This window comes from Lutra lutra, chromosome 16 (genome assembly GCF_902655055.1).
Source record: "Lutra lutra chromosome 16, mLutLut1.2, whole genome shotgun sequence".
Lineage (NCBI taxonomy): Eukaryota > Metazoa > Chordata > Mammalia > Carnivora > Mustelidae > Lutra > Lutra lutra.
The window spans coordinates 33,828,221-33,841,429 of NC_062293.1; the positions used below are offsets into that span (position 1 = coordinate 33,828,221).

The 13,209-nt window shown below is 41.1% G+C and overlaps 1 long non-coding RNA gene and 1 other non-coding gene across 2 annotated transcripts; one reads left to right on the forward strand and one right to left on the reverse strand.

Annotated features, from left to right (window-relative positions):
• Positions 1-480: 480 nt before the first annotated feature.
• On the forward strand, positions 481-8,631 carry LOC125087993 (uncharacterized). The gene is made up of 3 exons (XR_007123552.1): positions 481-569; positions 650-811; positions 8,055-8,631. It is a non-coding gene; the product is annotated as an uncharacterized LOC125087993 (long non-coding RNA).
• A 2,677-nt stretch (positions 8,632-11,308) lies between these two features.
• On the reverse strand, positions 11,309-11,415 carry LOC125088209 (U6 spliceosomal RNA). The gene has a single exon (XR_007123614.1). It is a non-coding gene; the product is annotated as a U6 spliceosomal RNA (small nuclear RNA).
• Positions 11,416-13,209: the final 1,794 nt, after the last annotated feature.

Consider the following 13,209-nt stretch of genomic DNA (forward strand, 5'->3'; position numbering starts at 1 on the left):
CTCTTCCCGTTCTCAGCCCCAGCGCTCGCCCTGACCTGGCGCTAAGTTATCCTTTCCTAGACAATTCGGTGCCTCACATCCGCCAGCATGGTATAGAAAGACTTGGAAAGATATACCCTGTGCTGCCACCTAATGGCTCCAATTCTCTCAAGGAGATTCTTCAGCACCATTTGGACATTACAGAACCTCTAGGCCCTTTATCAAACATAATCCACCAGCAATGAGAACCTAAGAGGAGAGGATAAAGGTTACTTGCCAGCGCCACCTCATCGTGGGAATCAAAGACTATGACTCTAAGAACCGTAACTTAAAAAAAAAAACAAAAAACTTAGTGATTTCCTCCTTGTTATTTCCTGTCTGTTTCCCCTGTAATGATTAACAGTAAAACTAAAAACAAAAAGGGCCAAGGTGTTTGTTTTCAAGGGCAGCAAGGAAGCCAGGAACTGGGGGAAACAGCACTCCAGGGGTTGGGGCAAACAACTCCAGAGGATGGAGTGGGTAGAGGGAGCTGAATAGCTGGAAGGAAAGCAGGTTGAGTCCTCAGGCTCCTTGGAAAAAGGATAGAGCAGGTAAAGTAAAGTTGTGTTCTTGTGGGAACTGTAGGTAACGGTCTTAATAGCATTGTCATTCTTTCCTGTTTTGTCTTCAGATGTATCAGTCTATTTTCAATCCAAGAAGAGGAAGCAAATGGATAGCTGTCGACTACTGTTCTAGTTCAGGGGACTTTGTAGGAAATGATGAGTGAAGATCTTCAATACAAATGTCTACAGAAGGCCAGGCAGATAAGGTACCTGGCCAGGGTCGGCCATAGGTAAGATGGTCATGAGTGGGGACTGTGCGGAACTGGGGAGCGCCTACTCTGTCTGGGGTGATAACGGCTGCTCAGCAATAGGTGGTTATGGCCCTAAACGAATGTTGTGCTCACATGGACTGATCTTTCAAATATTCAAGAGAAGCTAGGAATTTAGATTATGGGAAGTCTCCTTATTTTTAAATGTTGGCAGCTAATGCTATTTTTAAAACAAACAACAGCAACACTGTATGAGTCAAATAAAACATGTCAGTGAGACATATTTAGCCCAAAGGCCAAGTTTTTTGAAAACTTGGACCTAGAACAGTTTGCATTCCGGAATCTCAAAGCATTAACAGGCTCCTTGTGAGGCATATGGTCTGTCAACAATAGCAAACTACAGTCAAATAAGCAAATACCAGATAAATTGGGGAATTATAAAATGCTTCTCGTTTAGATTTGTTGGTTTGTTGATTTATTATATCCAGCTAAAAACCTTGGATACATTCACTCAATAAATCAAGAAGCATTGATTGAGCACCTAATATATGCGAAGTAATGATAATTAAAACTTTTTCTGTAAAGGGCCAGATAGCAAATATTTTAGGCTTTGGGGGCCAAATCATCTCTATCACAACTACTCAGAGCCAGTTGTAGTTACAAAGCAGCCTAAGACAATACATAAGCAAATGGGTGTAGCTGTGTTCCAATGCAACTTTTTTTTTTCAATACAACTTTATTTACAACAGTCAGCAGTCCAGATTTGGCCCATTGGCTATAGTATGCCTATCTCTGATCTAAGAAAATCTTAGCGAATTCAAAGCCTAGTTGCAACAGTTTTCTTTTTCTTTCTTTTTTTTTTTTTTCAAAGATTTTATTTATTTATTTGTCAGAGAGAGAGGGAGAGAGAGCAAGCACAGGCAGACAGAATGGCAGGCAGAGGCAGAGGGAGAAGCAGGCTCCCTGATGAGCAAGGAGCCCGATGTGGGACTCGATCCCAGGACGCTGGGATCATGACCTGAGCCGAAGGCAGCTGCTTAACCAACTGAGCCACCCAGGTGTCCCTTTTTTTTTTTTTTTTTTTAACATGGGAGTTCTTTTATTTTTTTTTTCAAAGATTTTATTTATTTATTTGACAGAGATCACAAGTAGGCAGAGAGGCAGGCAGAGAGAGAGGAGGAAAGGGGCTCCCCACTGAGCAGAGAGCCCAATGCAGGGCTCTATCCCAGGACCCTGAGATCATGACCCAAGCTGAAAGCAGAGGCTTCAACCCACTGAGTCACCCAGGCACCTGCCAACAGTGTTCTTTAAGGAAATCTACATATTTATGCTTTACCTATTTGGACAAGGAATTAGGGTGATATCACTATGATTTTTAAGTTATATTTGTAAGTAGTTTACCCCAAATAGATCTCTGTTATTGTTTAGTATAATACAAGCTATAATAATTATCTATAAACATAAACAAGTTACCATAAACATTGGAAATAATGCTGGTCCAACCAAACTCCTGAAGTTAGTTTGGCAAGACTGTCTGAATATGAATTTAATTTAGGATAATTTCTCAGAAAGAGAACCATTTACATGGGAGAATATTGAATAGTTGACTGAGGTTGTTATCTTAATGGAGTGATTCAGTTCCTGTTTTGATTGCATGTGAAACTGTTATGAGGAGGTAACATACAGCTGAGCACACCTGCTTGTCCCCTGGGTCCTATGGGACTTACTAACTACTTGGAACTTTCAAAAGGATGTTATAAAGAGAACAAATGGAGCAGTATATCGCTTTTATCTTTTCTTAAAAAGATTTTATTTATTTTTTTCACAGAGAGAGATCACAAGCAGGCAGAGCAGAAGGCGGGGGGAGGGGGGGGAAGCAGGCCCCCCACTGAGCAGAGAGCCCGATGTGATGCGGGGCTTGATCCCAGGACCCTGGGATCATGACCTGAGCTGAAGGCAGAGGCTTAACCCACTGAGCCACCAGGCACCCCTATCACTTTTATCTTTACACTCTGAGTGAAGTAATGGGACATAGAAAATGCTCAAAAAATGCTTGCTTTATGAATGGAAGGCAACAGATTTGGTTGGCCTTTAGATGTCACTTTTGTGAAATAGTAAGTAATGATACCATGCCTGTAGATACTATGTATTGGGTTCCAAAAGCTATCGGTAGCTCCCTTCTCCTTCACTTTCTTCTACTGTAGACTGCCTTGCAGGGAAAGGGACTATGATGTTCCAATTCTGGCCAACAAGATATAAATATAAGTAACTGCTTGGGACTTCTGAGAACATTTCCTGAGAACATTCCTAGGACTAATTCAGTTTGACCTCTTATCCCTTCCCTCTTCTTCCTGACCTAGAACACAGATACAATACCTTAGAAGTTCAGTAGCTCTCTTATAACATGGGGACAAAAGCAACAGTCTAAGGATGGTGGAGTAGAAAGACAGAAGAAGCCTTGATAGCATTGAGCAGCTTCATTAGGCCTGAACTGACCACATTTGGGTTTATTACCTGAGAAGAAATATAGTCCCTATGGGATAATGCCATGGTCTGCCTTTCTATTACTCGCAACCCAACCCAATTCTATTTATTTAGGGGCTGCTTAGAGTTTCCTTCCTTTCTTAGACTCCATCAACTTTGCTTAGGAAATGAAATTTCTGGCATCCAATGCAGTTGTATTAATTTTCCGACTTTTCATGTTCCACTTCGAAAAGTTGGGGTAGAGGCTTGTTATAAAAATCTTGTTATAAACTCAAATAATATATAAAGATCAAAATTCACTCGTGTTCTTAGGAAGAAGTCCTATTATAATACATCAAGTTCAAAGAAAATGTTCCACAACATAGCTTCTAAGAATATCAAAGGTATTGTCAACAGATTCTTTCTGAGCTTGTTTTAGGTAGCAAATACTGTATGCCAACAAACTATCTGAAAAGTATTTAATAATATATGAATATGGTCTACTTTTTAGTTTCATGGCCCCCAAACCATCATATTTTGTGACACATACATTAGCTTTTAAAGACATTTCAAATCTTGGATTTTAGGAGCACCCAGTTGCCGAATTTTGGGCACTTTGGGCATCAAAAATTAATGATGGTAAGATATTATAACACATTAAATGAAATGTAAAAAAATCTATGAGTTCACAGTGATTCAGAAGCATGCCAGCTAGTAAATGTTGATGAATATTGGAGTTTGCAACTGCCAATATAGTAATTGCTTCAGGGTACCATTATTAACATGTTAAAGCTATTGACTGAAAGAATGTTAGGGAACAAGATAATCACATGGCTTCAAAGTAGCATCTCAGAGATCAGTTAATAATTCCAAAAGGAAAATGTATGTTTACCATTTTGAGATCTGGTAGACATGAACTTAACCAAGCAATCACACTTTGGCATCACTAGTGGTAAGACAACGGGCAGCCTTCTGATCTTATGCACTAAGAGGTACATAGCTCCCCCTATGTCGAATTCTTGCCTGAATCTAAACAAGGAAATGAGCAAATCCAGAATTAAGGAGGGGGGGACCTGTAACACAACTAGCTTAAAATGTCATGGAAACCACCAAAAGGCAGATATTTTTCTTGACCAAGAGGGAGTAAACAGAAAACAACCAAAGGCAATGTGTAAATCTTCATTAAACTGCATGTTAGAGGAGAAATAAAAATCCTTACAAAAGACATTTTTAAAGTCTTAAAAAAAAAAAAGAGGGGGGATGCCCCCGGGTCGCTCAGTTGGTTAAGCATCTGCCTTCAGCTCAGGCCGTGATCCCAGGGTCCTGGGATTAAGTCCGAGCCTGCTTCTCCCTTTGCTGCACTACCCCTGCTTGTGTTTTCTCTCTCTCTTTCTCTCTGACAAATAAATAAAATCTTTAAATTAAAAAAAAAAAAGACAATTTAAAGACCACTGGAGAAATTTGAATATAGAGAACATCTTATATTCAATTGTATTATTGAATTAATGTTAATTTTCTTAGGTGTGATACTAGTGGTATTGCGGTTATTTATTAGAATGTCCTTTTTCTAGAAGATCCATATTTTAGGCCTTTAGGAGTGAAGTGTCATGATGACGGCATCCTACTTTTTTTTTTTTTTAAGACTTTATTTTTAGTGGGTGGCTCAGATGGTTAAGCGTCTGCCTTCGACCCAGGTCATGATCTCCAGGTCCTGAGATCGAGCCCCACTTCGGGCTCCCAGATCAGCGGGGAGTCTGCTTCTCCTCCTCCCTGAGCCTCTCCCCCTGCTTGTGCTGTCTCTGTGTTTCTCTCTCTCTCTCTTTCTCAAATGAATAAATAAAACCTTTTAAAAAAAAAGATTTTATTTTTAAGTAATCTCTACACCCAGCATGCAGCTCGAACTTTTAACCCTGAGATCAAGAGGTGTATGCTCTGGGGCCCTGGGGGTCTCAGCGGGTTAAGCATCAAACTCTTGGTTTTGGCTCAGGTCATGATCTTGCCATGGTGGGATTGAGACCCTCTGTGCTGAGCAGAGCCTGCTTTGAATTCTTTCTCCCTCTTCCTCACCCACTGCTCCTTCTCTGTCTCCCTCTCTAATAAATAAATAAAATCTTAAAAAAAAAAAAAAGAGTTGTATGTTCTACCAACTGAGCCAGTCAAGCACCTCTGCATCTTTTTAAAAAAGTATGGATGTGTGTGTGTGTGTGTGTGTGTGTGTAGAGGCAAGTGTGGCAAAATGTTAAGAATCGGTAAATTTATGTAAAGGATTTAGGATGTTTATTCAGCTATTCTTTTAACTTCTTTGGAGGTTTAAAACTTTTCCAAAAAAAGAAAAACTCTCAGACTTCATGCTATACCTTAGAATTTTAAGAGTATTTTCGTGAGCAGTTGTCATAGTCACCTTCTGGTAGATACTATGATATGCTAGCTAGACATCCTGATGCAAGGTCTAGGTGTCACATAAGGATTATCAGTAAAAAAATTTTAGCCCTGGTACAAGTCAGACACTATTTTAGGCAACTGGGATACTTAAATGAACAAAATGGCAATCTCCTGTCCTGTAGAGCTTATATTTGGGAAGGCTGGAGGGGTCAGGCAGACAGAAACAATAAACATAACAAGTAAATTGTGCAGTGCTGTGGTAAAAAATAGTACAGAAGGGGTTGGGAGAAGTTGGGGAATATTAAGGTGGAGATTTAGATACATAATGAAAGGAGCGCCAAGATTGGTTTAAGAGATACTGAGATAATGTCCAAATTTTCTACACTATTCTAGGATATTCCTGGAGAATCCTGCACCTCTTTATTACACAAAGCCATTTCCATTGTATCACAGGTGGACTAGGCTGAATCCTGCCTAGGGCGATCACCTGCCCTGGTTTGACCAGGACCAAGGGATTTCCTAAGAATGGGGCATTCGAGGCTAGAACTGGGACAGTCCTGGGCAAACAGGCATGGTTGGTCACCCTAATACTGCTACTTAACACCTGCATGACCTTGAGCAAATCGTTAACTTCCCAGAGTCTTGGTTTTCTCATCTATAAAAAGGAAATTATAGGGTTCCTGGGTGGCTCAGTGGGTTGGGCCTCTGGCTGCAGCTCGAGTCATGGTGTCAGGGTCCTGGGATTGAGCCCCGCATTGGGCTCTCTGCTCAGCGGGGAGCCTGGTTCTCCCCCCTCTCTGCCTGCCTCTCTGCCTACTTGTGATCTCTCTCTCTATCAAATAAATAGGTGAAATCTTTAAAATATATATATATATATGTGCTACAAAATGGATGAACCTTGAAAATACTATGCTAAGTAAAAGAAGTCCAACATAAGCATCATGTATTATATGATGATTCCATTTATAGGAAATTTCCAGAATAGGCATATCCATAGAGACAGCAGATTAGTGGTGGCCAGGGCCCAGAGGGAGGGGGAAGTAGGGTATGAGTGCTAAGGGTATGAGATTTCTTTTGGGGGTGATGAAAATGTTCTAGAATTAGGTAGTAGCAGTTGTATAGCCCTGTACATATACTAAAAAAACCACGGAATTGTACATTTTACGAGGGCAAATTTTAGGGTATATGAATGATATCTCAATAAAGCTGTTATTTTAAAAGTTCAGTAACCCAGCATCACCATATAATCAACAATTCCACTCTTAGGAATAGGCAAATCTACAGAGACAGACACAAAATCAGCGGTGACCTCAGGCTGGGAGGAGTGGAGGAAAATGGAGAGTGACTGCTCCTGGGAATGAGCTTTCTTTTTGGGTGGATGGAAATGTTCTAAAATTGATTGTGGTAATGGTTACACATCTCTGTCAGTATACTAAAAACTATGGAATGGTACACTTCAAGATTTTATTTATTTATTTGAGAGAGAGAGAGATCAGGAGCAGGGCATGGGTAGGGAGAGAGAGAGCATGAGTCGGGTGAGGGACAGAGGGAAAGAGAGAAGCAGTCTCCCTGTTGAGCAGGGAGCCCAATGTCAGACTTGATCCCAGGACTCTGGGATCATGAACTGAGCTCAAAGCAGATGTTTAACTGGCTGAGCCACCCGGGGCCCCATTTGAATGGTACACTTTAAATGGATGAATCAACTTGCATGGTATATGAATTATACCTCAATAAAGCCATTAAATAGGTAATACAGTAAAAGTATTTTAGGTTAAACAAAGGAGATTATAAACCCCGTGTGAGGTCTAAATGAGTCTTTGCTCTCATAATGATCCCACTCCCTCCCCAACACTTACTGTTTATCACCCCAAATCATCATCGTATATGCTTTCTCTCTTGCCCACTGAGCTGAGAACCCTTTGATACAGAACTTTCTAATTCACGGAGGGCCACTTTCCTGGGCATGGAACCTACACAGTCACCCAAGACCCCATACTCAGAAGAGCCCCCACGTTTGGCTTAAGGCTCTGCTGTCACTGTCTTGAAATGCTTAATTTCTGAATGAGGTGCCGGCGCCCCTCATTTCCATTTCTCCCTGGGCCCTGCTAATTTTGTAGCTCTACTGACTCCACCTTTGTACCCCAAGCATTTAGCATAGTACTGATGCTTCGTAGGTGTTCTCTTTCCCAATCCCAGTACCCTGAGACTTTGCTCAGGACAGTGCATAGACCTTCAATTTATCCCGAGTCTCCTACATGCCAGGAAGCGTGTCAGCAGCTGGGGACACGGTGGGAAGCCCAGGCGGGCAGCAGGCCGCGGCAAGGGAACTGCCCAGAAGGAGGCTGTTCCCGCAGGTAAATGTACCCACCTAACCACTTGTCTCAGACGGCAATGACGTTGGACTCATTTGTACTTTCAGTTCGAGAAAAACACATCACCTTGGGATCCGAATTTGTGAGTTCTGCTTTATTACAAGAACTAGAAGACTCCGATGAATGAGGATGGGACATCAGTTCTTTTCCATGGTGTGACTAAAAAGTCGACTCTGCCTTTTTTTGGTCTGTTACATTGTCATCTATTGTTAAAGAGATCTGTCAGCACCTTTTAATTCCATTTAGTTTCTATGTACAAAACACAGGCTAGGCACTGCGACTGATGGGAAGATTGTAGCTGGATCTTTTTAAGCGTCACTGAGCTCTTTGGAGAGTGATTCTGGTGGGATACAACGTCATGGGGAATCCGCAGAGAGCAGCTTGAGTGGAATTCCTGATCAACCTCCCTTCCGCTTGCTAGATGTTCTTTATTATAGTGAATTCCAGGGGCAATTCCTTAATCTCTCTAAACAGTTTTCTAATCAGTTCATACGAGCCTGGTGTCAAAGGGCAATCGTAAAGATTTTTTTTAATTAAAAAAAATTTTTTTTAAGATTTTATTTATTTATTTGACAGAGAGAGAGATCACAAGCAGGCAGAGAGGCAGGCAGAGAGAGAGGGAGAAGCAGGCTCCCTGCTGAGCAGAGAGACACCGATGCGGGGCTCGATCCCAGGACCCTGAGATCATGACCTGAGCCGAAGGCAGAGGCTTTAACCCACTGAGCCACCCAGGCACCCCGCAATCGTAAAGATTGAATGAGATAGTGCACGCCTAACTTTTGGCATGGTGTCTGGCACTTAGTAAGAAAGCCCCAATGAAAACAAAGCCTAACACATCCTGTAAAACTGTGTTGTTTCACATCCTAATGGCTAAATAGGACTGTTCTGGCATATAGCCACACATCGTAAAATACCTGTCCCTGCAGCTGCTGTTTCACTTCTAGCTGGTGGAAGATTAACTTTTTATAAGAAAACACAAAATGCCCTGTAATATTACAGCTCATATGTGATAGAAACTTGATAGAAGTCTGACCAAATTTGACAACAGTCCTAAAATTTTACTCAAGAAGCTCTTCTTCATAAAAAAGATCATAAAAGATGAATTTTTAACAACGATGCTGGAGGAAAGATGACTGATCTTTATATCCTCTCCTTAGAAAATTAAACTTAAAATGATATTAAAAATTGTTGTTACATAAGAAGACAAAGTATTTGTAGCCAAAAAAAGTAGGAAAAAGTATTATAGTTGTGTTAAGCAATTAATTCATAGAAATGGGATACTCTACTATTTTTCTGAACTTGATATTTATAATACTTAAACTTTTGTAAACATGAAATTTTGTGGTTGCTTCTCAGATTCAAAATAAATATTCATTTTCATTTCTTTTTTTAGAAATAGAAAAAGAACTTTTTGAATTCATTACATTAAATGGATTAACACAGATGTTGAATTCCAGATTAAAATGACATAGATCTAGCATAAGTTATTTATTTATTATAAGAACAATTAAACTATATATTTCTTCATCAATTAATTTTTAATAAAAATGTGTAGCTTAAACCAGCTTTTTATTAGGATCATGATAAAATGCATATTATTTTTCAGGAATGTGAGTGAGTACACATACTGATCAGATGTTTTTATTTTTAAGATTTTATTTATTTATTTGAGAGAGAGAGAGAGACAGCAGGGGGAGTGGAAGGCTCCCCAATGAGCAGAGAGCCTGATGTGGGGCTCGATCCCAGAGTGATCATGACCTGAGCTGAAGGCAGATGCTTAACCAACTGAGCCACCCAGGCACCCTGATCAGGTGCTTTCAATTTAATTTTTAATTGTGATTTAAAATTTTCTTTTTCTTAAAAAGTCTACACCACGAACAAGTAAATTATCTAAGTTTTAGACCCTACAAAATTTAAGTCTGCCCCTATGTATAAAAGCCAGCTATAGCTTTGTTAGCTAAGGGAAGAATTTCAATTTTCTTCTAGGTATGATGGGAAACTATTAAATGGTTTCAACTGGACAAGTGACATGAGCTTTCCTACATTTTAAAAAGATTGCTGTGAGGGGTGCATGGGTGGCTCAGTCAGTTAAGCATCTGGGCTGAGGATCGAGCCCCACAACAGGCTCCCTGCTCAGCAGGGTGCCTGTTTCTCCTGTTACCCTTCACCTGCTCATGATCGATCTCTCTCTCTGTGTCTCTCTCTCTCAGGTAAATATATTAAAATCTTAAAAAAAAATTGCTGTATCTGCTGGATTATATGGGAAGTGGGGTCATGGAGAAGAGGGGCTGTGTCCATGCTTATAGTGACTAAGTGTGGAATATGGCCATATCATTCTTCAAAAGCCAGGACAGGGGTTCAGGGCAGGAGGTGAAAAGCTTCAACTGGGAGGAGCTAAAAAGCTCTGTGTAGATTCAGAAATATTAAGGAAGGAGTTAAATTTCCTATAGGAGGGGGGCTCAGGTTCAGGGAACTGTGATCTGTGAGGGCTGGAGGACTTAGGGACATGGGGAATCCTTGACTGGCAGGAAGAATAAAAACACAGAGGGAGCAAAACTGGACACGAGAGAAATTGGTTGGGCTGAAAGTATAATAATAATCATAAAATAATAATAATAATAGCTAACACTTCCTGAGTACTCACCGTGGGCCAAGCACTGTTCTGTGCATGTATTAACCCATTTATTTTAGAAAAACATCTTTCTAAAGATGTTTTAGAGCATAGAGCATAGAGCTCTATGGGATGCTCTATGTGCCAAGCTAAGGAATGTAGGCATATTTTACTGACAGTGGGGAAGTTTTTGAGCAGGTATTGTTACGAAGTAAAAGAGAAGAATCAGAATTGCTTTGATGGGGGGCCTGAAGACCTCCTGAAATTTTGAGTAATAGTCACACTATTTGTGTGACTAGCCATATATGTCTTTTGGGGGGGGGTCTTTTTAAAAAATTTAAATTCAATTAATTAACATAGTGTTTATTATTAGTTTCAGAGGTATGGTTCAGCGATTCATCAGTCTTACATAATAACCCAGGGCTCATTCCATCACGTGCCTTCCTTCATGCCTGTCATCCAATTACCCCACCCCCACACCCTTCCCCTCCAGCAACCCTCAGTTTGTTTCCTATGATTAAGAGTCTCTTATGGTTTGTCTCCCTCTCTGATTTTGTCTTGTTATATTTGTCCCTTGTTTGTTTCCTTTCGTAACCAGAATCATGCTGTATGTATTGTTCTTTGATGTGCTTGTTGGAAATGTTCTCAGCTCAGCACACTCCTTTTATCCATTATCCATTCCACAGAATTGAAATTATGGAAGACTTCTCAAATTTGCATGTCATCCTTGCACAGGGGCCATGCTCTTCATCTCTGTGTCGTTCCAATTTTAGTGTATGTGCCACTGAAGTGAGCATAGCCATATTTTTCTTTTTTGGGGGGAGAGCCAGTAACTTCTATCCAATCTTAAAGGCTGAGACTTCAAACAGGACTAAGAATCACTGACTTAGCAGTTTCTAGCCTAGATGAGCCGCAGCATAGTAGTAGCATTGAAGGAAAAAGGGGTCCCAGGGAAAGCAGGAAAGGAGGTGGGGTTGGCTGGAGGAGTAGCCATAATCACTTCCCTCGGCGATCCATTGCTTTGACGAGGACGCTGTAAGCAGACCTTCCAGTGAGCACTAGAGATGGAGAACGCAGCCCTCCAGAAACTGTACGCGCAGCAGCTGCAGGCAGGGACCTGACCTCCATCACAAGCTGGAATTTGAATGACATTGTCAAGGAAAACAGAAAAGAAGGCCAAGGACAGATCTTTGAATGTATTTAATCTGTCTGCGGTGCCTTTTCCTAAGTGCTTTCTAACATTATTTTTCTCTATGCAGGAAACTCACATTTTGAACTTTAGTTCCTAAAATACATTAAATCACACTGTGGTGGGACAGGAGGGCACGCACATAATGACTACTTATGTGGTTCACTTCTCATCGGAGGAAATTATCTTCTCAAAACGATGGGGTGCACCTGACCCTGTTAGAAAGAGTGTGGGTATTTTTGAGCTAAGTTAGGAAGTGTGTAGGATAATTGTTATCACTCAGTGGTGGAATCTCAGGAACCCACAGAATTTCTCCTTTCTCTGGAGAGGAAGAAAAAGATACCTGTTACTCTTTCCCTGCTCATGCCAGGAAAGCTACTTAAAATATTTGAGTTGAGGGGCGCCTAGGTGGCTTAGTGGGTTAAAGCCTCTGCCTTTGGCTCAGGTCATGATTACGGGGTCCTGGGATCGATCGAGCCCCACATCAGGCTCTCTGCTCGTCAGGGAGCCTGCTTCTCCCTCTCTCTCTGCCTGCCTCTCTGCCTACTTGTGATCTTTGTCCGTCAAATAAATAAATAAAATCTTAAAAAAAAAAAGAATATTTGAGTTGATACAAATTGATAGCTTCTGTCCCCAATCAATGGTCCCAACCTAGCTATACTGCCGTGTGGCGATACCTCGAAGAATAGTCAACATTTTCCCAAGAGTCTGTGGAATTTTATGCGGGTATGTGATTTCAAGAAGAAAGGAGCAGCAGTTCTGATCAGTCGCACCCAGAAACTACTTAGTTGTCAACGTCATGGAACTCTGTAGAAACAGTAAAATGTCCGTAAATGACCATCACGGTCACCATAGCTAACATGTATTGAGTGCTTGCTTGCTTTTTACCAGACACTGAATTAAGGCCATATATTCATTATTCATTTAATCAGCACACAAATTCCATAAGATAACTTTTGTTTATGGGTCTGATTTTATGGATGCAGAAATTGACACCTAGTGAACAAAATTCATGTTCCTAACTACTGCCAGACTATTCCTGCTTTCCTCTGGGGCAGGACCCCTCTGCAGACCTTCGTAGAGCTGCAGTCCAGACTTTGGGCCTGAGACATCCATTCAAGCAGGCCATCGTAAACACCCTTTGATCTTCCAAGGTACACGTGAACTCTGCTTCCCTAGGCATCCTTCTGGTTCTGAACTTTGCCTGTCTGGATCTAAGTGTCCTTATCTTCGAGTGAACTTCAAACATTACTGGCTTCCCTTAGAAGGCAGCTAGGTTTGGTCCCACCACCTATAGACGTTGGGGACGCCACTAAAGAAACAGGCGCCTGGATTAAACATACCCCCAGCAGTGAGGCTGGTCCTAAGAAAACACTCAACTTTTGCAGGCAGACAGAAAAAA